We start from the raw sequence: 27153 nt of genomic DNA on the forward strand, positions 1-27153 counted from the left end.
TCTAGATACAGATTATATACAAATTGCTTGTCCTGTCAGCATTGGTGGGAGTGTTCTTGGTGGGTTATTTTTTATTAAGCTGTTGTTTACTCTGACTTGGTATTCGTTTACTATTTGATTGTTGGCCAGGTTAATCCTGATGTTAATTTCTGCTTATTTGAGTATTGATGCTGGCAAAGATCTTGGTCTTGGTCTTTTTTGTTTTCTTTTTAGCTTTTTGGTTGTCTCTCTTGAATGGCATGTAGATGTTGTTCATCTCTATGTGCCTATTGATGACTGATTTGTCTGAGTACCAGGAATTCTCTAACATTTTGGGGCTTGGCTTGGTCTGGGAAGTTCACAGATTCCCAATTGAAACCATTGTTAAGTCTGTCCAGGTGTTGTGCAATGAAGGAGTTAGGATAATAAAATGCTTGTAAGAAAACAGAAATACTCCAAGAACACCAAGGACCCCACAATTCCCCAGAACTACAAATATTATCTTGTAGTGATACATCAATAGTCTTTGGAATATCCCATGCTTTTCATGTGCATCTCAAAAGATTTCCGAAAGGATTTTTGGTTGTTGGGAAAACACACACACACACACACACACACACACAAACACACTCACACATCCTCATAAAATGGGAATGTGATCTCTAATTTTCTGGAGGAGAAATTTGGCCATAAATCTAACTAACAAAATATTCTACCCAAATGCTGCAGAGAAAATGTTTTCTGTGCCCTGACCCACTTGGCTGTTTTTTCTTTACAGTGTTAGCAAGGTTCAGTTATTCCTGCCTAATTAATTTGGATCCCACCTGCTTTTCATCCCCTCAAGCCTGATTTTATTATTATTGCAACTTGTACCATTCTTAGTTTCTGGTCATCCTGACCTTAATATCCTTTATTCAAAACAAATGTACCAAAGGAAATTATTCAACAAGGAAATGAACATTTTGTTTTTATTCCTCCCAATATAAAATGATGATGCATTAATTTATATCTGCCCTGTAGTGAAAGTGATTCAGAGAACTCCTGATTTTGATCTACATCAAACTGGAAAGAATTCACTGCATAACCAAAAGTTCTCATCTTTATTGTTTGTTAAGACTATGCAATATTTTGAGAGAATCCCATAGTGCAGTGATGGCTAACCTTTTTGTCATCGCGTACCAGGAGTGGAGGGCTGGGGAGGCGTGCCACACGTGCCCACATCCATAATTTTATGCATTCCGCCCCCCGCATGCACACACAACCCCCCCTCCTGGCACGCAATGGCCCGGTAGGCCCGTTTTTCTTTCTCACCTGGCTCCAGAGTCTCTCTAGGAGTCTGGGGAGGGCAAAAACTGCCTTCCTCACTCCCCCGGAAGCCTGTTTGCCAACTTCTGGTGGGCCCAGAAGGCCTGAAAATCAGCTGGCCGGCACATCCATGCATGCCAGAGTTGAGCTCGTGTGCCCACTGATATGGCTACGCATGCCACCTGTGGCACGCGTGCCATAGGTTCGCCATCACGGCCATAATGTGTTTATGCCTCGCAACATTTCTCAAGAGAGGAGGAACTTCTGAATGTTCCTAGCAGGTGGCTATTTGTATGTAGGGGACAGTTTGGTTTCTTGGACAGCCAAGAAAGAACAACAGAAATCTTAAATCTACTCATCAGGACCTAAGACCCCCAGTAGGACAATCTCCTCTTCATGAAACAGTTAGGAGTGGGAAGGAAGATATTAATGGATTCCATCACCACTGTTAAGCAAAGTACAATATATTAGAGAAATGGGAAATCTGTCACTGCCATTTCTGATCCCAGGTGGTGAGCCCAAAATCATATCTTATTTACTTAGTTCACATCATTGGATATGTAGAAGTAAGGATGGCACAGTTAAAATCAGAATTTAACCATGTCTCTTTTTTTAATAAAATAACTTAGTTCAAATTAAGTTGACATACATTGAGGTTAATTCTCAGTTCAGATATATTCATGAAAGAAGGTTAGTTTGTTGCTTCTGTGTTTCCCCGAAAATAAGACCCTGTCTTATATTTTTTTTAACCCTGAAACAAGTGCTTGGACTTATTGCCATGCGCTCAAAAGCCCGATTGAGCTTATTATCAGGGAATGCCTTATTTTGGGGAAAACAGGGTAGTTTGAAACAAATATGTTTATTCAAACATGGTAGAAACCTATCCCTTAAAAAGAGTGCTCTATATGCCTACTTCATTGCTCCTTCTGAAGCAAGTATATTTTCCTTTTATGCTCAGATCCTCTCCATATGCAATTAAATCTCATTGATCAGCATCCTGTACTGGTTAAGAATAATAAAAGTGATAATACGGTAGTAATCAGGTGCATCAGGTAAAGCTTGAAATCATATCTTGGTAAAGCATATTTCTTTCCCAGAAAAACACATATGTAGGTGCAGGATCCAATCTGGCTGGGTCACCAGGTTTAGTCTTATGCTGGAGCCCATCCTTAAATGTAGGTCTCTATTATTTCCTGTTTCCTCATATTCTCATTTCCTCATTTTCCTTCCCAAGATTTAGGTTGAGCTCATTACAATAGGAACTAGCCTGTTATTCAAACCATACTGCTTCCCATTGTTTTTTTCCAGCAGTGACTGTGACTTTAAGTCTTTTTTGCTTCAGAATTTGTTTTTTCTGCTTCAGTGCGGCTTATTTCTTCCACACCTTCTGTTGATGCTGCTTTCTCCCTATAGTCTATCTTCCCCTCAGCTGCCCCTACCCACTTTTATTCAATTTTCTCCAAGAGAGCTTTAAAATTTAGTAATTCTGAATGTATGCCCTCTTGGGTGACTATGAGTTTTATTCTGTATTTTTTTTTTTTTTTGTCTTTTACTAATCTGCAAGTGTCACTCTAATTCCTAACCTGTTAATTGTAACTTGTAAATTCTATTTTTAAACATTTCAGATGTATTCAGGACCTGTTTTCAGATAATATCTCAGACTTTTGGAAAAAAAGTGATTTATATACAGGTAGTTCTCCAGTTACCACCACAACTGAGCCCAAAATTTCTGTTGCTATAAGCAAAACAGTTATTAAGTGAGCTTTGCCCCATTTTTATGATCTTTCTTGACACAGTTGTTAAATTAGTAACTTGGTTGTTAAATGAATCTGGCTTCTCCATTGTCTTTGCTTGTCAGGGGTTCGCAAAAAAATGATTGCATGACTCCAAGACACTGTAACCATCATAAGTATGAACCAGTTGCCAACTATCCAAATTTTGATTATATGACCATGGGGATCCTACAACAGTTGTAAGTGTGAAAATGGTCATAAGTTAGTTTTTTCAGTGCTGTTGAACAGTCACTAAACAAATGGTTGTAAGTCAAGGACTACCTGTAATTTCAGTTAGACTAGGGGTGTCAAATTCAATTTCATTGAGGGCCGCATCAGGGTTGCTTTTCACCTTGGAGGGCCAGGGTGGGTGTAGCCAGCTCAACGTCACTCATCGGAAACGCCTGTGGTGGCCCGAGCACTCTGCCAATGAAAACAAGTTCCCGAGTTGTGTTTTCGGCTGCAACAGCCTCATGCAACCCTCTGCCAGCAAAAATGGAGCTCCGGAGGGCCGTGGGCCAGTCCTTCTCTGTTTCCAGGTTGGCATCACAGGCCAGATCTAAGCACCCCACAGGCAGGATCTGGCCCACAGGCCTTGAGTTTGACACCCTGAGTTAGACCAATGAAAAATCTGAATGTCATTTGGACACATTCCTACACTGGTACGGAGTTCATTGTTATGTCCTTGATTTTGTTAGCTGTTAGAAACTTAATACATTGAAAGATACTGGAATATTTCTTTTCCTTTTAAATTACCTTTTCTGTGTTGTTTTGCTTTACCTTCTGAAACACTGCCTCTGGGAATGATCAACCTTGTTGTGAATTGCTCCAAGTTAGTTTGATAAAAAGCTGCTTGATGACTGCCAAAATCATTTCTTTTTCATGCCTCTAAGGCCAAATGTGGAATAGAAGAGAGGAACCCAATACGGAATTAGCAGATTGGTAAGATTTTCATCAAGAGGTGGCGAGGAAAGACATTGATTGAGATCTGTCGGTGTTTCATTAGCATTGTTTGTCTTTGAGAAAGTTCTTGTCAGGATGACAGATGAAGAGATGTTGCACAGAGAAGAGAAAATGAAGACAACTATTGCAAAAAATAGAAAAATAATGAAGGGCCAAACTGTCAGGAACTAATTATATTAAGACTGATATATAGTAGAGGAATGTTGTTTCATCATCTCCAAATGCTTGATTATTTAGACAGCTCACTAACAGGCTTTAGAGTCTGAGATATCATCAAATATTCCACAATTATAACTTTTTGAGGGCTTGGGGGGCACTCAAAATAGATGTGGGGGCTTAACAGTTGGAAAAGCAGATTTTATTTAATTCCATTGGTGGTGGCAGTATCAAAACAATTTACCAGGATCAGAAGACAAATTCTTGGTTTATGAGTGTATGTGTGTTCATGCTATCAGAGAGGAGGTTTCAAACATCGAATAGATATTTTGTTTATTTTGACTGAAGAAGAATTATACTTCTCCTACAATTCAGAAGTACAAATGGCTTTATGGGTTGAGAAAAAATAACAATAGCAATAACACTTAGACTTATATACTGCTTCACTGTGCTTTACAGCCCCCTCTAAGCGGTTTACAGAGTCAGCGTATTGCCCCCAACAATCTGGGTCTTCATTTTACCCACCTCAGAAGGATGGAAGGCTGAGTCAACTTTGAACCTGGTGAGATTTGAACTGCCAAATTGCAGGCAGTCAGCAGAAGTAGCCTGCAGCACTGCACTCTAACCACTGCACCATCATGTGGTGTGGGAAGGCAGGACCCTCTGTCACACTTGTGGTCCCCCAGACCACTCACCAAACCAAACCTGTCAGTAAATCTCAAGCAATAAGATAAAAGACTGCTTAAGCTTTTCCGTCCATATGTTTTTTGGGCTGAAACTGACTAAGACTAATAGCAGTTAGATTTATATACCACTTCATAATGTTTAATAGCCCTCTCTAAGTGATATATAAATCTAACTCTATTGGTATTAGTCAGATCCTCATTTTACCAACCTTGGAAGGCTGGAAGGCTGAGTCAATCTTGAACCAGTGAGAATTGAACTTCTGCAGAATTAGTTTGTAATACTGTATTCCAACCACTGTGCCACCACTAAACACATGACCCATAGAAAATTAGCAAGTATCAACAATTTAATCAAAACTGTAGGATAATCCCTCAAGATAAGGAAATCCCTCGCACTCACAATAAGATTCTCCAGACCCCAAGGTCAATACAAAGAGGGAGAAATTACTACACCTTTCAGGAAAAGATAATGCATTTTCCTTTTACCAGATTCAACTAAACCCGCTGAAGCAAATCCCATCAATGAACTCTCTTTAACAAAGGCCAAACTTTCCTATAAATATTTCTAGATGCACCTTTCAGTGTGTTGCCACTTTCTATTGCTAAGCTGTCCATTTCTCTGTCAAATAAATTCTACGTCCAACTTCAAGTAGATGTTCTTTGCTCACTGACCCATCCAGAATGGACCAGGATTGTCTTCGAAGGGCCAATTCTCAAAGTTTCTGCAGGAAATGGGAAATCCATTAGATTTCAAAGCATCAGTGTAGAAAGCTGGTTACTTCAGTCCTGATTATAATGAAGAATATGAGAGAAAGGGGAACCTGGAAGGCTGAGCAGATGAGTTTTCTTTCAGAAACCTTGGAAACTAAGTCAGAAAGTTCAGGTTTTCAAGAAATAGAGTGTGTAAATTTCTCTTCTCTGTAAAACATGGGAAAATAGAATTCTTACAAACAGACTTCAACTGTCATACTTTGGGCATAGTATGCAGAAAGTAGTTGCCTTGAAAAGACCACAGTGTTAGAAAAGTTGAAGGAAAAAGAGGAAGGAAATGGCCAAAAGATGAGATGGATGGACTCAATTATAACAGCAATGAGGAGACATTATTCTGGAGAAATTCTGTCTATGGGGTTACTAAGAATTAGCACCAACTAGATTGTATGATAGATGATAAATAGGTGAAAACGTTAGTGAGAAAGAATCTATCTCTCTGGCACTACTTTTAATTGAAAACACATATGAATTAAAATTCTTTGGACCAATTTTTAGAATCCACTTATCATAAGTATCATGTTTACATTTTTATTTACCTACCCAAGAACAATGATGTTAGCTTTCATGTAGGATCATTAAAAGCACCCAGATAAATTTAGGATATTCCTTTTCAGAGGATATTCCTTTTCAGAGAAGAAACCAACTCTTATCCCATTGAAATTTCTTCTCTTATGTAGGGAAACATGGAATCAGTCTGTAATAATTGATGAATGTGATGTGCAGTGGTGGGTTCCTCCCGGTTCGGTCTGGTTCTGCTGAGCCGGTAGCGGTGACGATATGACATCACTGAACCGGTTCTCCCCCCCCCACCCTCCCACCTCCCCACCCACTCACCCACGTTATTCTTACCTTTTATTTGGTCCCACCCCCAATCTATTGCTGCCTCCTGAGTCCCAGCTGATGACTAGAGGGAAAAAAACTGTTTAAACTCTTGCCGCGGGGCTTCAAAGGGACGTCCTACTGCTGATCAGTGTTAAAAGCAAACAAATGAGTCGGGTCGTAAGTGCGAGGACCTTCCAGAAATGACTCTAACCAGCTAGCCATGCCCACCTAGTCACCTGACCTCCAGCTAGCCACACCCACAAAATAAGCCACGCCCACAGAACCAGTAGTAAAAAAAATAAGAACCCATCCCTGGTGATGTGATAATGTGATAAAAGACTGCCTGATCTTTTGCCCTCACTGTTACAAGAATCCGGAAGAGTAGTTGTGGAAATATAGAGTTAGGCTGTGAATCTGGCCCATTAAGTTAAGCTAAGTCCATTAAACTCAATGGGAGTTTTGCCATTTATTTCAATGAGAAGTGGAATGAAACCATTACTACCTAATTTATGTGCGGACTTTATCTTCTTTGTAGGATATTTGAGATGCGCATGCTGTTCCAAACGGCCTTGGGATACATCGCTTCAAAGGCACTCTGAAAGAACAGTTGTTGTCCTTATTAGAACACATCACAACAAGGAAGATTAAACATTCAATTAAACAGGAAATTTGCCCATGTAAAAAGCTCACAGGAAGAGGCTTAACAATGTTCATGTTTATGAGCTGCTAAAGCTTTTCAAATTAATCATCCAAAAATGTCCCTACTTTTGCTGGCTGGGGAAAGAATCATTTGCTTCAACTCAACTATTAAAAAAAAAGAATAAAATAAGATACAAAATAAAATAAAATAAAGTGATTTAACAATTGAGGATTTAGTGAATGTAATTTTAACCAGCTCTCAAATTATTTTAAAAATCAGGTGGCGGGAGCATAATATGCATATGCAAAAACACAGTTCTGACTCAATCAAATATTAATTGTCTGCTTGTAGCTTAACAAAACTTTGAAAGATTTATCCAATATTATGCAAATATGACAGAGATCAAAATCTTTATATCCGTGAAAGGATCTGCCATGAGTATCAATGTAACAAACTCACATGGCAAAGCATTTATTTAATTTTTAAAGATGCTGTATTCCAAAACTGGCTAACTATCAATCCAATGATTGTTCTTTGCAGAACAATCAATCTCCTGTGAAAGTGGAATGGAGAATCCCTTTCTAGGTGGCTATCCATTTTTAGCTGTCTATCTATGGAATCCCAGATATACAAATCAAAAATGGAAGCCATTCCTGTCTTCTTAAGAAGGCAAAATTCCTAAGTATTACTTAGGAGGACAAAGCAGGCTGTGTCAGTCTATACATCTCTCATCTTTACCCAGGCTACAAAAGGATGATGGGAACTGCTATAATCTGAGGTGCACAAATTGCCCATCCTTGTTGAACATAAAAGTGAGAGGAAGAGAGAGAAAAGAGAAACGGAGGCAGGAAGAGAAGAAAGTTGAAGGATAGAGAGATTACTATCTACCAACAGTTCTGGTATCTATGCACTAGATGGCCATGAATAGCCATGAATGGGCTAGCTTACAATAGTTTGAAATCACATCAAAGTGTACATTAAAAACATTCTATTAAGTTTCATAGATCTTCATACTGAGCAAAACCAAAGAGAAAAGGAGCATTTAAAAAAAAAAAAAGGCCGCAAAGACATTTGCCCAAGAAGAAAAAAAGGTCAGGTGCCAACGTGCATTCTAAGATTGTGATGCAGATTACATGATGTGTTGTATTTTGCTGAGTTTGTAACAAGGTGCAATTATTAAAATCTGGGGAAGGGGGACACATATTTTGCCATTCTTTCCCCTCTTTGTGGTTTATAGTAGATACTTATTTCTTTCATGCTAGTGCTGAACAAAGTATACATGAGAAACATCAGTTTTCTTTACTACTCTTATTATTTAAAGAATACTGTCAAAAGACGAACAGAGGTAGGTGCAAGCATTTTATACTGACTCATCAGTACCTACATTACAATAACCTGGTTGAAAATCGGCCTCAAATATAAGATCTAGCAAGAGCAATTAAGACTATAACGTATGCAAAAACGCAACCAATGACAAGCCTTATGCCCACAGGAGGCACAGATTGACATAAAAACAACCAATAATGAGCCTTACGCCCACGGGTAAGTTTTTGTTATTGGTTGAAATACATTTAGGATTTTTTTATTCATTTGAAAATATATTTCATCTGATTCCCAATTGGACTGACCAATTTATGTTTTCTATCTGCATGTATATTCTTATTTGTCCAACATCAAAATATTTGGGAAGAGACAAGAATGGCCAATGTTGATAAATATAACCATTTTTGCATTATTCTCTACCCAGGGAAAATGAAATAAATAAATCAGAAACAGTATGGTCAAGGAACTTTGGGTGGATGGGATACATCAAGCAATGTTCTAAATTCATAAATAAACAAACAATATCTACTATGTGATCTGTGCAGCCTTGAGATTTTACCCATCATTTTCAAATAAAATGACTCATCCTGGGGCTTAAATCAAGAACTGTATCTTATGACCAGTGGTGGGATTCAAATAATTTAACAATCAGTTCTCTGCCCTAATGACTGGCTGGGTGGGCGTGGCTGGGTGGGTGTGGCCAAAGGGCGTGACAGCACTCAGCCTCCTGCAGGATTCTGCCAGTGAAAACAGGGCACGGGGGTTAATTACAAAATGTGGGCTTTGCTTTGTGACATCCAGATCCAGCGAGCAAGGGGTGTGAACTGCACAGAAAATACACTTTTGTTTGGTTATGAAGAAATATCTCCAAAGTCAGATGTACACTAAATGTAAACAGACTTTTAGCTACATATCTTCCCAGCAAACAGAGAATTTTGAAGCCCCAAGTGATTCATTTTAGGATGAGTAACCACAGTTTGCATGTTGGAGGTTCCTAAAGGAATGCTGGGAAACACTGTATTTTAAAGAACATTTGAGGGAGGGGTGCAAAATAGCCCTTCTTTGCCTGAGGCTGTAGAGACCTGGCACCAATCAAAACACTGTTTGTGAAGAAACTGATCAACACTGACAGGGTAAGCCACTAGTATATGAAAATAAAAGCAAACTCCATTCCCTTCTAGTACTGATGATATTACCTAGTTTGGTAATGAAACATCTGCAAGAAAACCATTAAGCTCAGAGAGCACCAAGGACCCCTCAGTTCAACCCTGAGCTACAAATATTCTCTTCTATCGATAAACACTTTTTGGTTAGAGGGACTCAGAGCCTGCATTATATGAGATGGCTCCCAGTGGATTTCATTCTAAATTTTGATATGATTTCTGTAAATAAGGAATGTAGAATTATAATGGCTGAGTATTTGATCCTTCATACATAAAAAAAAATACAAAGGTAAGGGATAAACAAATAAAAACAGATTTGAAAAAAAAAGAAAAGGCTCAGGAAAGAAAAAGAGTGAAAGTGTAAGAAAGAGGAAAAGAAGGAAAACCGAAAAAGAATGACTTCCAACTTTCTTTGGTACAGATATAAGTAAAAAAATATATCAAGCTCTTACTCTAAGATTAACATTTGTCTACATTATTTCCATAATCCCATATCTAATCATCAAAGCCCAGATCAAGTTTTAGTTTCAGTTTCTCACAAAAAGTCCAGAAATGGTTCATATTGCTTTAATCACTATTTGTTAAGGAAACCACAACTTATTTATTTAATTTGCACCAAACTCTAAATAAAACATGAATGGAAAATCCTAAACTCTAATGTAGACCCATGCTTCTCAATTTTGGCAACTTTAAGGTGCATGGACTTCAATTCCCAAGATTCCCAAGGCAGCATGAAGTTCACCCATCTTAAACTTGCCAAGACTGAAAAACGTTGATCTACAGATAGGGATTTTTCCATTCCTCTTTTACTGGTTCTTACTTACTTATAAGGAATCATAAGTAAGATGATAATGCAAAATCCTCACTTTTGCCCCATCCCAGAGCAAAGATAATGCAAAATCTTCACTTCCATCCCTTTCCAGAACAATCACCATTCCCTCACTAACCTGCTTTCCAGCTCCATTTCCCTGCATGCAGAGCAACAAAAGAAGACCACGTGACTACCAGCTTAAGAAAAGTTCAGTCAGACCTTCCAACTTCTCAGGGAAAAAAAGATCTCGTGAAGTTGGAAGGTCTGACTGAATTGACAGATCAGCCCCCCAGCTGATTGGCGCAGCTGGTCCATTGCTGCCTCCCAGCTCAGCACAGCTTCCAGTCATGCCCCTGCATTCTCCACACCAGGAATGGCAATCCTGGTGGGTGGGGCAGGGCCAGCCAGTTGTGGGAACAACCGGCTCACCGAACTACACAAAAAATTAACAACATGTTTGGCCAAACTGGTGCGAACCAGCTGAATCCTACCAGTGCTTATGACAACCTTTGAGGGCTGATGGCTATAGCAATAGCACTTAGACTTATATACCACTTCACAGTGCTTTACAGCCCTCTCTAAGTGGTTTACAGAGACAGGATATTGCCTCCAACTATCTGGATTCTCATTTTATCAACTTTGGAAGGATGGAAGTCAACCTTGAGCCAGTTAGGTTTGAATTCCAGGCTGTGGGCAGAGTTAGCCTGCAATTCTGCATTCTAACCACTGCACCACAATGGCTCATATCTGGAATGTTGAAAGCAAAATTTTGGGCATGCTCACAAAATGGCGCCACCAAAGGCTACACCTAATCATAAATGGCTACTATTGTCAGGCCTGGAAGCCATCTTTTACATGCCTTCAGGCCTGCCACATTTCCTACTCTGGGAAACTGAGAGGGGGGATTGTATGGAACATGGGTGATATATAGTCATAATAACATTCTTTTCTCAGACAGTCAAGGCCATCTTGCCCTGCACCTGGAGGGTTGGAACTGGAAGGTCTCTCCAGTTGGGACAGTGCTTTGACTGGGCCATGTGATAGACTTATGGGTGCTGGGCAGGGACTTGGATTTTCTGTTGGGTGGGGAAAACCTGGAAGTGCCAATATGACATCTCTAATAAAATGGAACTTTGAGGAACTTCAAGCCTCAGAGTCTTCTTTCATTGGGAATGTTACTTGGAACCCTGACAGCTATATTCGGTTATTATCCTCAATGTAATCTAGTTCCCTTGAGATGCTCTCTACTACCTCCATCTAACTGCTTTTTAAATAGGCAAATAAACACATTCTTAAGATGAATAATGGCTTCCTGTTACCTAATGTTTTCTTTTCTTAAAATTGACATGAGGCCTACTAAGGATTTACAGGTGTTCCTAGAAATATAAACAAAGACTGACATGTCAGTTTTGGAGTTTCACAGTTTTTTAATTAATTAATTAATTAATTAATTAATTAATTAATTGTTTAGTAAATTAATTAATTAATTAATTAATTAATTGTTTAGTAAATTAAAGCCAGAATGAGGCCCCGCTAGGCCTAGACAGTCTCTTTGTGGTATTGTACATGTTCAGAGGAGACTATTTATAGATGCAGAATAATCTATAAAGCATTTTCCAGGGTGCTGTATATAGGAATATATACATTTAACTAGGGAAAAATATTTAATATTTTTAAGGACCTTTTTTTTTTGTCCTTTATTAAAGCTTTGTACTTTCTTAACATCAAAATTACAATTGGCCATCATATCTGGAGGGATTACAAGGCAAAGTGACAATTACTAATTGAGATAAGAAGGGGAAACACTTTGAAGAGAAGTGTTAATGCATCACTTGGGGGTGAAAAAGGTCTAACTCAGCGTATATAATTGGCTGTTCTTATTCATACAATTGTGTAAGTATGTAATGTAAAGTATGAGTTTTTGGCAGGCTTTTTCATATTTTATTCTTGAACAATTATTATGTATTTGGGTGACATTGTGGTTAACTCTCCTGCTGGAATAAAAATTGTATTTCAATTTTTGTTTTGGTAAATAAGACAGAAAGCCCATAGGCCGAAAGGTCAGTGATTTGGTATGTTTTCAGATATAACAAATTAATTATTTACTGACTCTGAAAAAAAACAATCCTTCAATCTTCTTATATCTTGTTGCATCTTGTCCTTTGGACCAGAATAAATCAGATGCAGTCCTTTGTTAAAAACAGGGATGTCAACATAAATGAATGGGACTTCAATTGCATGGCTATAACTTGTCTTTTCTGACCATCATTCTGGTGAGGAGGCCACTTAGGAAATAGAGTGTAACCTTATACTCAAAACATTTAAGTTATTAAGGAAAGGCCAATCATTAGGCTGTCGGAAAGACAACTTGCTTACCATCATGAATATTTTTGCACTAAACAGCTCTGCATGATTGCTGGATATAAGTTAGGGTTCTCTCTGCAAGTATATCTGGAAAGGTCTTTTTTCTGAATTAGACCTGAACCAAGCATTCAACTTTTTCATTTTTACTGAGGAGGGAAGAGGAAATGAGGGACTTTTGTGCAAACAAACATTGATCTGTGACAGATCAATGATTTAGACGCAAAGTAGATACTTCCTGTAAGCACCATGGTGAGTGGATGACTTGCTGGCTTTTGCTAGTTAGACAGCTTTGCAAGGGGAATCTCTGCTGGAAGCTGGATCCAAATCAGCATAATCTCTCTGGAACAAAGGAGAGATCATGAGATCATTCTAGTGGTTCAGACAGTCACTCCAAGTAGACCACAGAAGCTGTCACTTTTACGATCGGCTTATAAATGGAATGACTAAAAGTCAGGATTTACATCAAGCTCAGATTCGCAAAGCAGCCTTTATGGACACTAAGCTGGACCAAGCCTTATATCTTAATCACTTTTTGGGATTTTTTTTTAAAATTCTTTGCATATTAGAGAGATTAAGACCCTTCAAACTGGCAAGGTTTTACTGTATTCAACAGGTGAGTTTCCCTCTCCACAAAAGATGATGGCATAAATTTGATCTTAAAAGTTTATAATATATATGTTTTGTTTTTTGTTTTATTTTTTGGACTATGCACTAAAAGGATATACAAAAGACTCTGGTAAGATTTGGAAGAATTGTTTTTGAAAATTGATGAACAAAAAGATAACATTTACTTCTGATTATACGAGAAAGGTTTTAAACTTCTGAAGGATTTTCATTTTGAAGCACAGATGAACAGCAAATTATTTCTGTGACTATTTTTGAAGGAGTTAAAGAATATTTTTTTAAAAAAAGTCCAGGGAAAATTTGATTTGATTAAGATTGACTTGTTCGATCAGGGCTAAAAGAAGAAAATAGTTACATCTGGTTGCCCTTACTGGACTTTTGCTCACAAAGATTGATTGACGGAGTATTTGAACTTTATTGTTCTTATCTAAGAGATGAGCCATAGGGAGAAGGGAGATTATGAAGAAAATAGTTCCGTCTGGTTGACTTTACTGGACTTTTGCTGACAAAAATTGATTGACATAGCATTTTGATTTTGCTTTCCTTGCCTAAGAGGTGAGCTATGAGAAGCAGAGAGGTTGTGTTTTATTTAGAGATCTTATTAAACTGTTAAAATTGTTTTTACCTGCTGGCATGAAAGTTCTTTTATCTTTTTCTTTCCTCTTTTGTTTTGCTTTTTTCACACTTTTTTTTAATTTTGCATTTTTGCATTTGTATTTTTAACTTCTATTTTTTTCATACATAATTCTTAATAAAACCATCTGGGGGGAAATGATTCAGATGCAATTTGTTCAACGTTCCAACCAATATACTATTTAATGTAGACAAGTCGTTATTGCAAAAAAAAAATAACAATAAAAAAAAATTAGTGGATCATAAGCAGCAGCTACACAGACTTTCTAGCTACGAATAAAGAGACCAAAATTATTCACTGGAATAGAATTCCCGCAATTTTGAGCCAGTTTTTGCATGTCAAAACTGTAGTACTGCCAGCAGAAAACACCTAGCGCTTACATGGAATGAACTTTACTAAGGGATGGGAGGTAGCTTTATAGGAAAACCTTCCATTTTTTTAATCACCTTGCGAAATTTTAAGGTAAATGCCACAATCTCTAATTTTCCCTAAAAGTTCTTTTCTGGATGCATAAATTAACTCTAAGATTAACATCAGACCAACAATGATAATAATAATAACTTTATTGTCATTGTACTTGTATACACAGCATATCCATACGACGAAATTTACTTAACACCCAAAGACCAGGTTCAACACACATAACAATCCCCCAAAACACTCCCACCCACCACAATTTTCCACCCCTAAACCACCCAAACATCCACACAACAGACCAAGTAATACTGTCCAACAACTCACTGATGGTGGCCCTTTACTTCATTGTTGAGTGCAATTATAGCTCTGGGATAAAAACTATTCAGAAGACGTGTGGTCCGAGTTTTAATTGTTCTGTATCTTCTGCAGGAGGCAACAGTCCAAAAAGATTGTAAGCAGGATGGGAAGAGTCTCTGAGATTGTTGTGCAACTTCTTCAAACAATGAGATTCGAAGATGGCAACCAGGCTGGTAGCTGGAGCCCAATGATATTCTGGGCAGTTCTAATGATTCTCTGTAGAGCTTTTTTGTCCACTACAGAACTGCTCCCATACCATGCAAAAATGCCATATCAGGACCCTCTCAATAGTAATACAATCAAGGAACTGACAAACAAGCTAAATAGTAAAAAGCCCAGCCAAGGAACTACCAAGAACACTCCCACCAACGCTGACAGGACAAGCCACTAGTATACAAACTGAGAGCAAACCTTTACTAACAATGATGATGCTACTTGTGTAATGAAACATCTGCAAGAAAACAACCAAGCTCAGAGAACACCAAGGACCACATACACACCATCCTTTCAAGATGGTCCAAGGACATCTCTGGCAATTGCATTTTAAAGATGTCAATGACAAAGACAAGGTTCTGTGGGTCATATTGGTCATAAAGTATCTACATCCTTTTTGCAATCTGATTTAAAGCATTTGTCAGTGAAGATGTTTTGCTTCTGCAGGGCAGAATTCTGCTTACAACCTGTGTCCTTATGGGTTCCCACAGCCACATCTGGCATCTCTCTCTTTCTTATAGGGATGGAGATGCTGCACAGAGTACAGACTGGACCTGTCATACCTTCTTCTATAGGAAAGAACACTTGTGTCAGCTTTGCATAATGTAGTTTTTGCAGAACAGCTCTTCACATGCATCATATTCCAGAAGAAAATCCAGCTGTTTGCAGGTCTATTCACAGCAGTGTTTTGCTAATTCTGGAATTCCATTATTCAGAAGCTACCAACTTCTCAGAATTAACTGGCATGAAGCACTCTTCTTTCTTTTTTACACAAAGTATTGTTAAATTATGAAACTTAACTATTTTCAAAAGAAATGGTGGCCATTAACTTAGAAGGATATAAATGATGGCTGGACAGATTCATGGAGGGCTGGACAATCAGTAGCTAACCATCTGGACACCTAATATATCTGAAAGCATCTGATTTGCCATTGTGTAGACCAGGTGTTCCAAACCGGGGGTGCTTGCATTCCCCAGGGGTGCGAGATGATATTCCAGGAGGTGCGAAAACTTAGGTTTAGAAGTTTAAAAATTATACTGTATATGCATAATTATATGCATATAATTATTTACTTTTGTAAGGGCTGCGAAAATATATCAGAAGCATTCTGGGGTTCAGGGTATAGAAAGGATTGGGAACCCCTACAGTCTACACTGTAGACTGATTGTATAGATGTCCTTTGATCTAATTCTCTATTTTATTGTACAGTAAACCATAGAAATAGACAACAAACAGCCCCTACAGACAGCCCCATCAAAGCTACAACACTGAAAAAAGTGACTTATGACCATTCTTTACACTTATGACCATTGCAACATCCCCATAGTCAGGTGAACCAAATTCAGGCAGTTGGTAACTGACTCACATTTGTGATGGTTGCAGTGTTCCAGGAGCATGTGATCACCTTTTGTGATCTTTTGACAAGCAAACTCAATGGAGAAGCCAGATTCATTTAACAATGATGTTACTAACTTAATAACTGCAGTGATTCACTTAACAACAGTGGCAAGAAAGATAATAAAATGGGGCTTTTGCAGGGGTTTGGAGAACCGGTAGCAAAAATCCCTGCATCCCCTCCCCACCCACTATGCCCAGCTGAGCCGCACAATCATCAGAAGCTTTTTTTTTTTTTTACTTTTAAAAGCATTTTTTTTCTACAACCTCTTCCGATGAAAAAATGCTTTTAAAAGTTAAAAAAAAAAGCCTCTGATGATCGCGCGGCTCAGCTAGGATCGTCAGAGGCTTTTCAAAGCATTTTTTTCAGCAACCTCTTGGCCGAAGAGGTGGTAAAAAAAATGCTTTGAAAAGTCTCTGACGATCCCAGCTGAGTTGCCTGATCCTCAGAGAGGCTTTTCAAAGCATGTTTATAAAAGCCTCTCTGACGATCCCAGCTGAGTTGCCTGATCAGCAGAGGCTTTTCAAAGCATTAGAAAAAATGCTTTGAAAAGTTAAAAAAAAAAAGTTGGCCATGCCCACCTAGTCACATTACACCCCCACCAAGCCATGCACACAGAACCGGTAGTGACAAATTTTACATTTCACCCCTGGGCTTTTGCATCATTTTAGAAACCTCCAATCCCTGTTATTTTTTCCCACATTTCAAAATATTAATATAACACAGTGGTGGCTAACCTTTTTGGCACCGAGTGCTGAGAGAGGACCATGTGCGCACGGACCACCAAAACCCGGAAGAGAGCAGCTGGCTGGTATATGCATGCGTGTGCAGCCAACCACTCTCTTCCTGGTTCTGTTGTGTGTATGCATACTGGCATGCGCACAACAGAACCCAGAAGTGCAGCTGGTGAGGGCACGCATGCCCACCAAGAGGGCTCTGCATGCCACCTCTGGCATACATGCCATAGATTCACCATCACGGGCATCACATAATATATTTTGGTTGGCAGGGTCCAGAAGAAGGGCCTTTTCTGCCACGGTTCCCACCTATGTTATTTTACTTCTATTTTTAAAAAAAATTAAGATCTTTATTGATTGTCCTTCAAAATCTTCACCGGGATGAGAAAGGTTATTTATTATTTATTTATCAAACTTGTATGCTGCTCTTCTCATCAGAAGCAAATCTAAGTGCGCTGGTAGGTGCATTTTATTCTGGATAAAATGAAGAATAAAACATTAAAATGATCGATAAAAATCATAAAAATGGAATTAAAATAAGATTAGCAGCAGGAGGTTGCAGACTGCAAACAGAGAGGAGGTGGAATGCTCTCCACCCCGTTAGCCATCTCCAACATGCCACATCCCATTGGGGCCCCAGGTGAGTTGGCACGGCCATGTCTTCAAGGAGTTTTGGAAGGCCAAAGGGGTGGGATCAGAACTGACCTTGGGGGTGCAAGATGTTCCAAAAGATGGGAACCATGGGAACCTTCTGGACCCTGCCAACCAAAATATATTATATTAAAGTAATACACTAATATATTATGTTAAAGTAATACACTAAAGTAAGGGATGCTGTGGCTCAGTGGCTAAGATGCTGAGCTTATCGATCGAAAGGTTGGCAGTTCAGCAGTTTAAATCCCTCGTGCCATGTAACAGGGTGAGCTCCCATTAATTGTCCCACCTTCTGCCAACCTAGCAGTTTAAAAGCATGTAAAAAATGCAAGTAGAAAAATTGGGACCACCTTTGGTGGGAAGGTAACAGTGTCCCATATGCCTTTGGCATTTAGTCATGCCGACCACATGACCATGGAGACATCTTCGGACAGCGCTGGCTACTCAGCTTTGAAATAGAGATGAGCACCACCCCCTAGAGTCGGGAACGACTAGCACATATGTGTGAGGGGAACCTTTACCTTTAGCTTAATAAACTGGAATGTGGAAAAAATAACAGGGATCGGAGATTCCCAAAATGATGTAAAAGAAAGGATTCACATTTAATCGAACATTATCAGCCAAAACCAAAGTTTTTGAAATATTGTAGAACCAGAAGACATGCAACATTTTTCCATGGCCAAGTGGCAGTTAGGAAGAGGATCGAAGGCATTGAGAAGGCTCTAGTCTAACATGCCTACTGACAAATGGTATTACAGTACACACATTCAGTGTTTGATATTCTGTAACCTGTAATAATAGAATGGAATGGAATGGAATGGAATGGAATGGAATGGAATAGAATAGAATAGAATAGAATAGAATAGAATAGAATAGAATAGAATAGAATAGAATAGAATAGAATAGAATAGAATAGAATAGAATAGAATTCTTTATTGGCCAAATGTGATTCGATACACAAGGAATTTGTCTTGGTGCATACGCTCTCAGTGTACATAAAGGAAAAGATCATAAGAATCATAAGGTACAACACTTAATAATAATCATAATATAAAACTTAAGGATACCAGCAACAAGGTTACAGTCATACAGTCATAAGTGGGAGGAGATGGGTGATAGGAACAATGAGAAGATTAATAGTAACACAGACTTAGTAAGTAGTTTGACAGTGTTGAGGGAATTATTTGTTTAACAGAGGGAAAAAACTGTTCTTGTGCCTAGTTGTTCTGCTGTGCAGTGCTCTATCACGTCATTTCGAGGGTAGGAGTTAAAACAATTTATGTCCAGGATGCGAGGGGTCTGTAAATATTTTCACCGCCCTCTTTTTGACTCGTGCAGTATACTGGTCCTCAATGGAAGGCAGGTTGGTAGTAATTGTTTTTTCTGCAGTTCTAATTATCCATTGAAGTGTGTGTCTGTCTTGTAGGGTTGCAGAACCAAACCAGACAGTTATAGAGGTGCAGATGACAGATTCAATAATTCCTCTGTAGAATATATTATATTCTACATAGAATATATTATATAATATATTAATAAATAAAAATTAAACCTTTTTCCCATGCAAAAAATCTGATTTACCGGATTTGGTTAGAAGTCAACTTACTTGTTTGTAATTGGCCAGTAGGAGCTTGTCATTGACCTTCTCTGTTAGTCACTAAAGCTTCTGTACCTTTTTCCAGGCTTCCATACAAAGTCTACAGAGTGTGGATGGTGCTTTAAGGAATCTATGCTTTAAAACAGACTCATCCAAAAGCCTGAAAAGGGTCAGGTGTCTTTGAAGAATAGAAAGGGATGCTGCAGTTATGTCAGGTCTGGAGCACCTCTTTCAAACTATTTTGGAAGCACAGCTCTAGTGGTTAGATATCTGCCCCAGCAAATGCATAAATGAAAAAAAAAACCACAGTCTGTGTGTGCAGCTCAAAGCTATCAGATGATGCACTAATGCATATAGACAGCCATAAAGTCAACTCCATGTTTTTCTCATCAGATGTCACAGAAGCCTCTTTATTTAAAGCCTATGGAGAAAAATAGAGAAGCTCCTTCTTAGAAGGATTTTCGTGCTTAGGACTTCAAACAGCAGATTTATTATCACTATTATCACTCTGAAGTCTGGGCAAAAATACTATCTTTTGTCTGCAGACAGCAGAATCTGTAAAATGTCATATGCCTCTGAAAAACCGATGTGGAATATTTTCAAGCATAATAGACAAAGTTAACTTGTTTCTAAGTCCTCCACTGATTAGTGAAAGCTGTTTTAATTTGTTCTTATCATAGCCATCTTTTTAGCTAGTGGGTATTAAAGGCATTTGCCTCACTTCCAATTCCCAGCTAACTGCTTTGTTGGCTTTATATTTCTCTATATGGTGAGGCCTAAATCTGAAACATATTGGATAACCTTGGGTTGATCACTATCTCTTTATCTGACCTACATCAAGGAGTTGTACTATGAATTAATGGAATAAAAAAAACCCAAGCCAACAACTCTGAAAATCTTGGCAAAGACCTAGATATAAATATAATAAGTACAGTAGATAAATAAATAATGCAAATATACAAACTCATATTGGAAAGCATTTGATTCCCACAATATTCTATTTCCCAATATTCTGCAGGTCAGTATAATGCATCACATTTGAAATCAATGGGACGGAGAATTTATCTGTAACTTAAATTCTACTGATTTAAATAGTTTTAGGGCAACAATCACTAAGCCAGGAATACACCTCATTCTTAAACCAAGGAAAGGATTCAATTATGTGTGCAAACAATTAATAAATATACCTCTTAAACAAAAATCTCTTACCACAGAAAACAAGATCGCAGAAAAACATACATGTAGAATAGAATCCAATCATTAATATTTTCATATGTACTTTAAAAGATGGGTCCCAGACAGTTTTTGCCCATGCAAAATTATGTAATGTAAGCCCTGTACCTAGGAAGCATAGTGAAGAGCCGAGCAAAGATGTTTTATGAGGCTCCTTGCCAAATAAGGGAATAACTCTCTTGGATTAAAGACAGCTGACTGAAGCCTGATTTAAGACATGGTTCTGAGCCATGGTCTGTCATTGGAAGCAACTGTCTGATCTCCTGCTCTGATATGTTGTTCCTGTTGAAACCTGCTTGTGAAACACTGACCTTGGACTTACTAATAAATCTGATTTGGTTCTCTGAACTTTGGACTGGATTTTGACTACTCTTCTTCATGTTCCTGCTCAAACCAAAGCTACTTAGGCAAAGCTTTCTTTCCAAGAGATGATGTTGACTCCCATTTCTTCTCTTGTCTTCAGTTATCTGCTCAGCCTTGAATAACTTGCTTTCCACACCTAGCAACTCTCTCTCTCTCTCTCTCTCTCTCTCTCTCTCTCTCTGTGTGTGTGTGTGTGTGTGTGTGTGTGTGTGTTTGATACCTGAAACAGGACACTTACAGGTGACTCTAAGTGAATCTGAATTATCAACCGAGTTACTGTGAGTTGGAGGGAAGGGTGGGTATACAAGTCAAATACTGTGAATAAATACAATAAATAAATAAATAAAACTGGGGGAAGAAAGTATCCAAATAACTGAAAGAATATTGTATGATGGTATCATTATGGAGAAGGCACAAATTATATAATTTACTTCATTTTTACATCTCCATATCTGAAGATGTGCCTTACACATCATATCTGAAACTCTTCAACAGCAGCAAAACACAAGAAATAAGAAACTTTTGGACTGTGAAACGTTTGTTAAGTAGGTTTTGCCCCATTTTAAAACCTGTCTTTCCACAGTTGCTAAATGAATCACTGCAGTTGTTAAGTTAGTAACATGGTTGCTAAATGAATCCAGCTTCCCCATTGACTTTGCTTGTCAGAATGTAATCAGATGACCTTGGGGGACTGCAACTGTCATAAATATGAGCCAGTTGCCAATAGTCCAAATTTTGGTCATATTACCATGGGGATGCTTCAACAGTCATAAGTGTGAAAAAAGGTCATAAGTCACTTTTTTCAGTGCCATTGTATGGCACTTCAAACAGTCACTGAATGAACTGTTGTAAGTCAAAATACATGCATCTGAACCAGGATTCTGAACATTTGCAAAATAGTTTTCCAGTTTAATTTGTACTTAGCATGATTAAGGTAGAGTTATCACGTCTCTTTTTCATTTTTCCTGCCTCTTTTGGACTATAGGAATCATCTTTGCAATGGTCAGGATTCCTCTTCCCAGGATTTGTATTGCATCAGCACAGAAATAATAGAAATGATATTCAAAGGATGCACTTTTGCAGAAATCTGGCATGCTACTGTGCATCCAGTTTACAGAATCCTGGTAATTCCAGAATTCTGGTATTCAATCAAGTACCAATTACTTGATTGATAAATCAAGCCTTGGTTGTATTCTGTTATGAACGTTGGTTTTCTTTCATGAAGAGATGGAGAACTTAGATTGAAATGAAAGATTTCCTTATCTCCAAGCTCTCCGGGATTCCTGCAAAACCCTCAGAAGCACATTTTCCTGATTGGACTCTGCATGAATGCTTCTCAATTCCTCAACTGAGAATTGAAACCAGTAATGTAAGATTGGAATTAAAAATATAAATAGAAGAGTCAAGAATATTTCCTTTATAATTTGATTTTGTTCCTATTCTCCATCTTTCTGTTTCTTCATTTGCTCAGTCTGTTTCCAGGTTAAAGATGTCTAATTTTGGTGTTGCATTACTATGCCTCATGTAACTTGTGTACCTAATCTATTTTCTGAAGCTCTCATAATGCTGTCTTTATAAAAACAAAAACAAAACTTTTTTACATTAACATACCATGTACTCCAAAGTTTCTTGGATCTGGAAATAATTATTGAAAAGCTTGAGTCTGTGCTGCCCCATCCAGATTTCAAGGTAGGTCAATCATCTCATGCAAGAATGGGTGATAGCAGTATAACTCATCAGGTAACTTAGGGGAATTGTTCTATCTAGATATCTTGGAACTCAAATGTAAGGCTGAAGATCTCAGGAAGACAGTGATTCACCTCTTCCTCTTTCTTACAAGGATGCTTCAACAAAAGTGGGAATAACATAACCCCAGTCTGATGATTGTTCAATTGGACCATGTAACCTAATGATTCCACACATAGAAGGTGGTAATGAATTGAGAAAGAGGAAATGCTAATTATTAAATGGCTCTTTCCTCCCAGTCAAAGGTAGCGGTTACACCAAATCATGTTGTTAACCTTACTACTTTAGTAAAGTCACTAGCAGAATTTCACTCTCTGGAACTGCAAAATTTCCTACCTTATGCTGCCATGGATTGAAAGTCTATGCTGTGCCATTGAATACAAGCTCTTTCCTTTATAAAGGAAATATATAAAGACAACCATGACTCAGACAAAGCTGTCTGAAATTATTGTCTATCTAGTATAAAATATCCTGTGCTGATTGGCTTTGTTTCTACCCAGAGATGCTGGAGTCTGGGCCTAGGAAATGTTTTAGGCACTAAGCTATGGACTTTCTGGTTTCTGGTATCAAGATATAAAATTATGATACTATGGGTAGAATAGTATCATCTGGAGAGAGACAGAAGGGATTCTACTAAAACCAAGGTGACTTAAAAACAGACAGTCCCAGAAACTCATTGAGCCGACTCAATTTTTCTGCTTTAACCAGCAGAAAGAAAAAAAAGCTTAGGGTACATAATGTATTTAAATGAAATGCAGCATAAAAGTTTGTAGCTAGTTTGTATTTAATCTTTTTTTTGAAAAAAAAAAAAAGAGGGAAAGAAGCAACGGAGGGGGAAAAAAACTCACCTGCACAATTTTGCTCTGCTTTTTTTTAATCTCATACATTCTTTGAAGATTTGGAAAACTTGAAGAATCAAACTGTACTGAGGAGGGGAAAAAAAGGTTGATGCCATAGTCTCTTTCTAAGCGAAAGAAGAAAGCAAGCTACTTCAAATCACAATCTTCTCCGGAAGTTAGACAATATTTTACTCAACCTATAGAATAAAAAAGATACTGTAATGTTTTTGTGGGTTACCTGAGAATTGTATTAATCTAAAACCTAGGAAAGCTTCAGCCTGAGATTTGCTAGGCTAATGATTCCAAAAGGTGAAAGAAGATCACATTCTGAATATATAGGGATCAGATATATATTTAGGGACATGTGGCTTTGAAAGAATAGATTTTGTGACCTTAGGAAGATAGAAAAAAATGTTTTGATCTCAGTCTTTTTTCTTAGAAAGCTGGTTGCCTTGGATGCTAGCAATACCTGTTACCAACAGACACTAATTGTGAGCAAGCTCTGGATAAAACAGAAGAAAAGCAGAGAAATAAAACAAACTCAATGTGAAATCAATTGTATATACAAGAATGTGCAACCATCCAAGATCTGAGGATATTTCAGTTATGATGTTCAATATATAGTAATTACAGAGAAAAGAAACCAAATAGGGAATAGGAAAAAACCAAAAGATAAGAGCATATCCTCTTCAGCACCCAGATAAGTATGGATTAACACCAGACAAACAATTCAGCAGAAAGCAATACCCTAATTAAGAACTACGAAGGAAAAAAAATTACAGCTCCACCAATACCACATCTACATTAAGATATAGGCAAGCTGTTATATATAAACAGGAGGACACCCCACACTCAATGCCCCTGATTATGTTATTTAGTCAGGTAATGAAATGTCTACCTATTTAGAGGTAACTTCAGAAGTAAGGAAGTGATCTGGGGAATGCAACTAAGATAGATAATTTGTGGCATGAGATCTATGGTTGCACATTGATAATAAAAATGCATATACCTGAGATAATCAAAATAGGCCATTTGAGTAATCTGTTTGGTTTTTAAAGGATAGCAATTTAAAGAGCCCCGTCTAAAGGAGATGGGTGGTTAAGAAATACAAAATATAAATAAATAAATTGTAAAATTAATCAAATCAAAACCCTTTATGAAAACCCAGTGATTCTTGGATGAGACCAGGAATACTGATAGAACAGCCAACTTTTCCCATATTGATAGCTTTACGCACTAGCAAGAAGGGAAGGACATATATTGTCTGCAAGAATGTTACACTACATTCTTACCTGCACCCTTCATGGTCAAACACATTAAACGTGACAAGAACAGTTGTCTTATCAGCCTTAAGTCATTTGTAATGGCCTTGCAGGGAAGGAATGTCTGTGATATATTGTGTATTTATGACAGGAACCCAGGAGATGTTTTGTACCTTTGCAAAATAGTCACTGTGCCTTCAAAATAAATGGAATGCTTGAAAAGCAGTGAGATCAGGAGGAAAAACAACCTTGTGGAGAGGAAGGGGGAAAATGTAGATTTTGTCCAGGCAGGTCATGTTATGAACATATGTCCAATTCTTTCATTAATGAAGATTATTGGCAATTTACATACGAGAAGAAGACCTTGCAGAACAATCTATATGTGAAGAATTTGGTCCCATTTCATAACTATGAATGTTAAACCCTCTGAACTTACATCCCAGCTCATCTCTTTCTTGGGCCTTTTGGTTGTCTACCTTCTCAGTTGAGGGGAGATTGTCCTCCAATATGAAATAGTCTTTTTCATAGCAAGACCTCCTTGCTATGATCACAACTGCAGTTCCCATAACTTTGGAAACATCTATGCCCAAAGTCAAAATCTACATCCATCTTCCTACCACCTGCTGTGGGTACCATATTCTAAAGTGCAATTCCAAAGCATTAAGAACTAGTGATTTCCTCATATCTTTCCAATGTCCTATCACCAGACTCAAACAACAATGCATATTTGTCAGCAGTAAGAAATAACAAAATGTATGCCACGTACTATCTATTTTAATTAACAAGTGACTTAAATGCCAGGAAAGGTGTCTGGATAAGTTTATGAAAATTAATGAATTTCAGAATTTAAAGAAGCCCTTTAGAATGATAGTGTTAACCATCTGCTGTGCATAAGAATCCTGTTTAAAGCTTCTCTAGCAAACCTTTACCCTATCTCCTCTAGTGAAAAAGTTTACATTGATTTTCACTGAACTTTGTAACTATCATGAGTTTTTCCAACTTTTTATTTTTTCTAAAATAATCGCTTCTCAGAAGACAGCTAGGAAGGTTGCAAATTGTGATTACATGTCCCTAGTATGCTGCAACCATCATAAATACATACTAGTTGCCAAGCACCCAAATTTGGGTGACCAGAGGGATGCTATGATGGTTGCCAATATGAGAACTTGTTGTAAGTAAGGGTGGGTAGTTGTTTTTTTGGGGCTGTTATAACTTTGAACCAGTGGTGAAATGTAAAATTTGTTACTACCGGTTCTGTGGGCATGGCTTGGTGTGGGGTAATGTGATTGGGTGGGCATGGCCATTTTTTTTTTACTTTTAAAAGCATTTTTTCTTGTAGAAAAAAGGTTGTAGAAAAAATGCTTTAAAAAGGCTCTAACGATCCCAGCTGAGCCGCGCGATCATCAGAGGCTTTTTTTTTTTTTACTTTTAAAAGCATTTTTTGGGCAAAAAAATGCTTTTAAAAGTTAAAAAAAAAAGCCTCTGATGATCGCGCAGCTCAGCTGGGCATGGGGAGGATGCAGGGATTTTTGCTACCAGTTTTCCGAACCACCCACTGCCATCGCTACTGGATCGGGCGATCTGATCCAAACAAGGAGCATTTCACCCCTGCTTTGAACTCTCACTAAACAAATGGATTTAAGTTGAAAACTGCTTGTACATGCAACATACCAGTAATTTCATATAGAAATAGTGCTGGTGGTAATTTTGATTACTTCTGTAAGTTAAATTCAAATTTTTTGTTGTTGTTAGTTGCGAAGTCATCTCTGACCCATCGCAACCCCATGGACAACTTTCCTCCAGGCCTTCCTCTACCATCCTCTGGAGACCATTTAAGCTCATACCTACTGCTTCGGTGACTCCATCCAGCCACCTAGTTCTCTGATGTCCCCTTCTTTTGCCCTCAATCTTTCCCAGCATTAGGCTCTTCTTCAGTGAGTCCTTCCTTCTCATTAGGTGGCCAAAGATTTGAGTTTCCTCTTCAGGATCTGGCCTTCTAAGGAGCAGTCAGGGTTGATCTCCTCTAAGACTGACCGGTTTGATCGCCTTGCAGTCCAAGAGACTCGCAGGAGTCTTCTCCAGCACCAGAGTTCAAAGGCCTCAATTCTTTGGCACTCAGCTTTTCTTATGGTCAAACTTTCACAGCCATACATTGCAACTGGGAAAGCCATAGCCTTGACTATACACATTTTTGTTGGCAGGGTGATGTCCCTTAAGTTCAAATAAATTTTATCAAATAAATTGTGAGTGCAATTTTAGGCAAATGTAGATTTAAAGACATTTGAACATGGGTTATACTTTGTTTTTCTCCGTGTTTGTGTTTAAAGC

The sequence above is a fragment of the Pantherophis guttatus genome, chromosome 4, assembly GCF_059756535.1.
Source record: "Pantherophis guttatus breed Tessera chromosome 4, ASM5975653v1, whole genome shotgun sequence".
NCBI lineage: Eukaryota > Metazoa > Chordata > Lepidosauria > Squamata > Colubridae > Pantherophis > Pantherophis guttatus.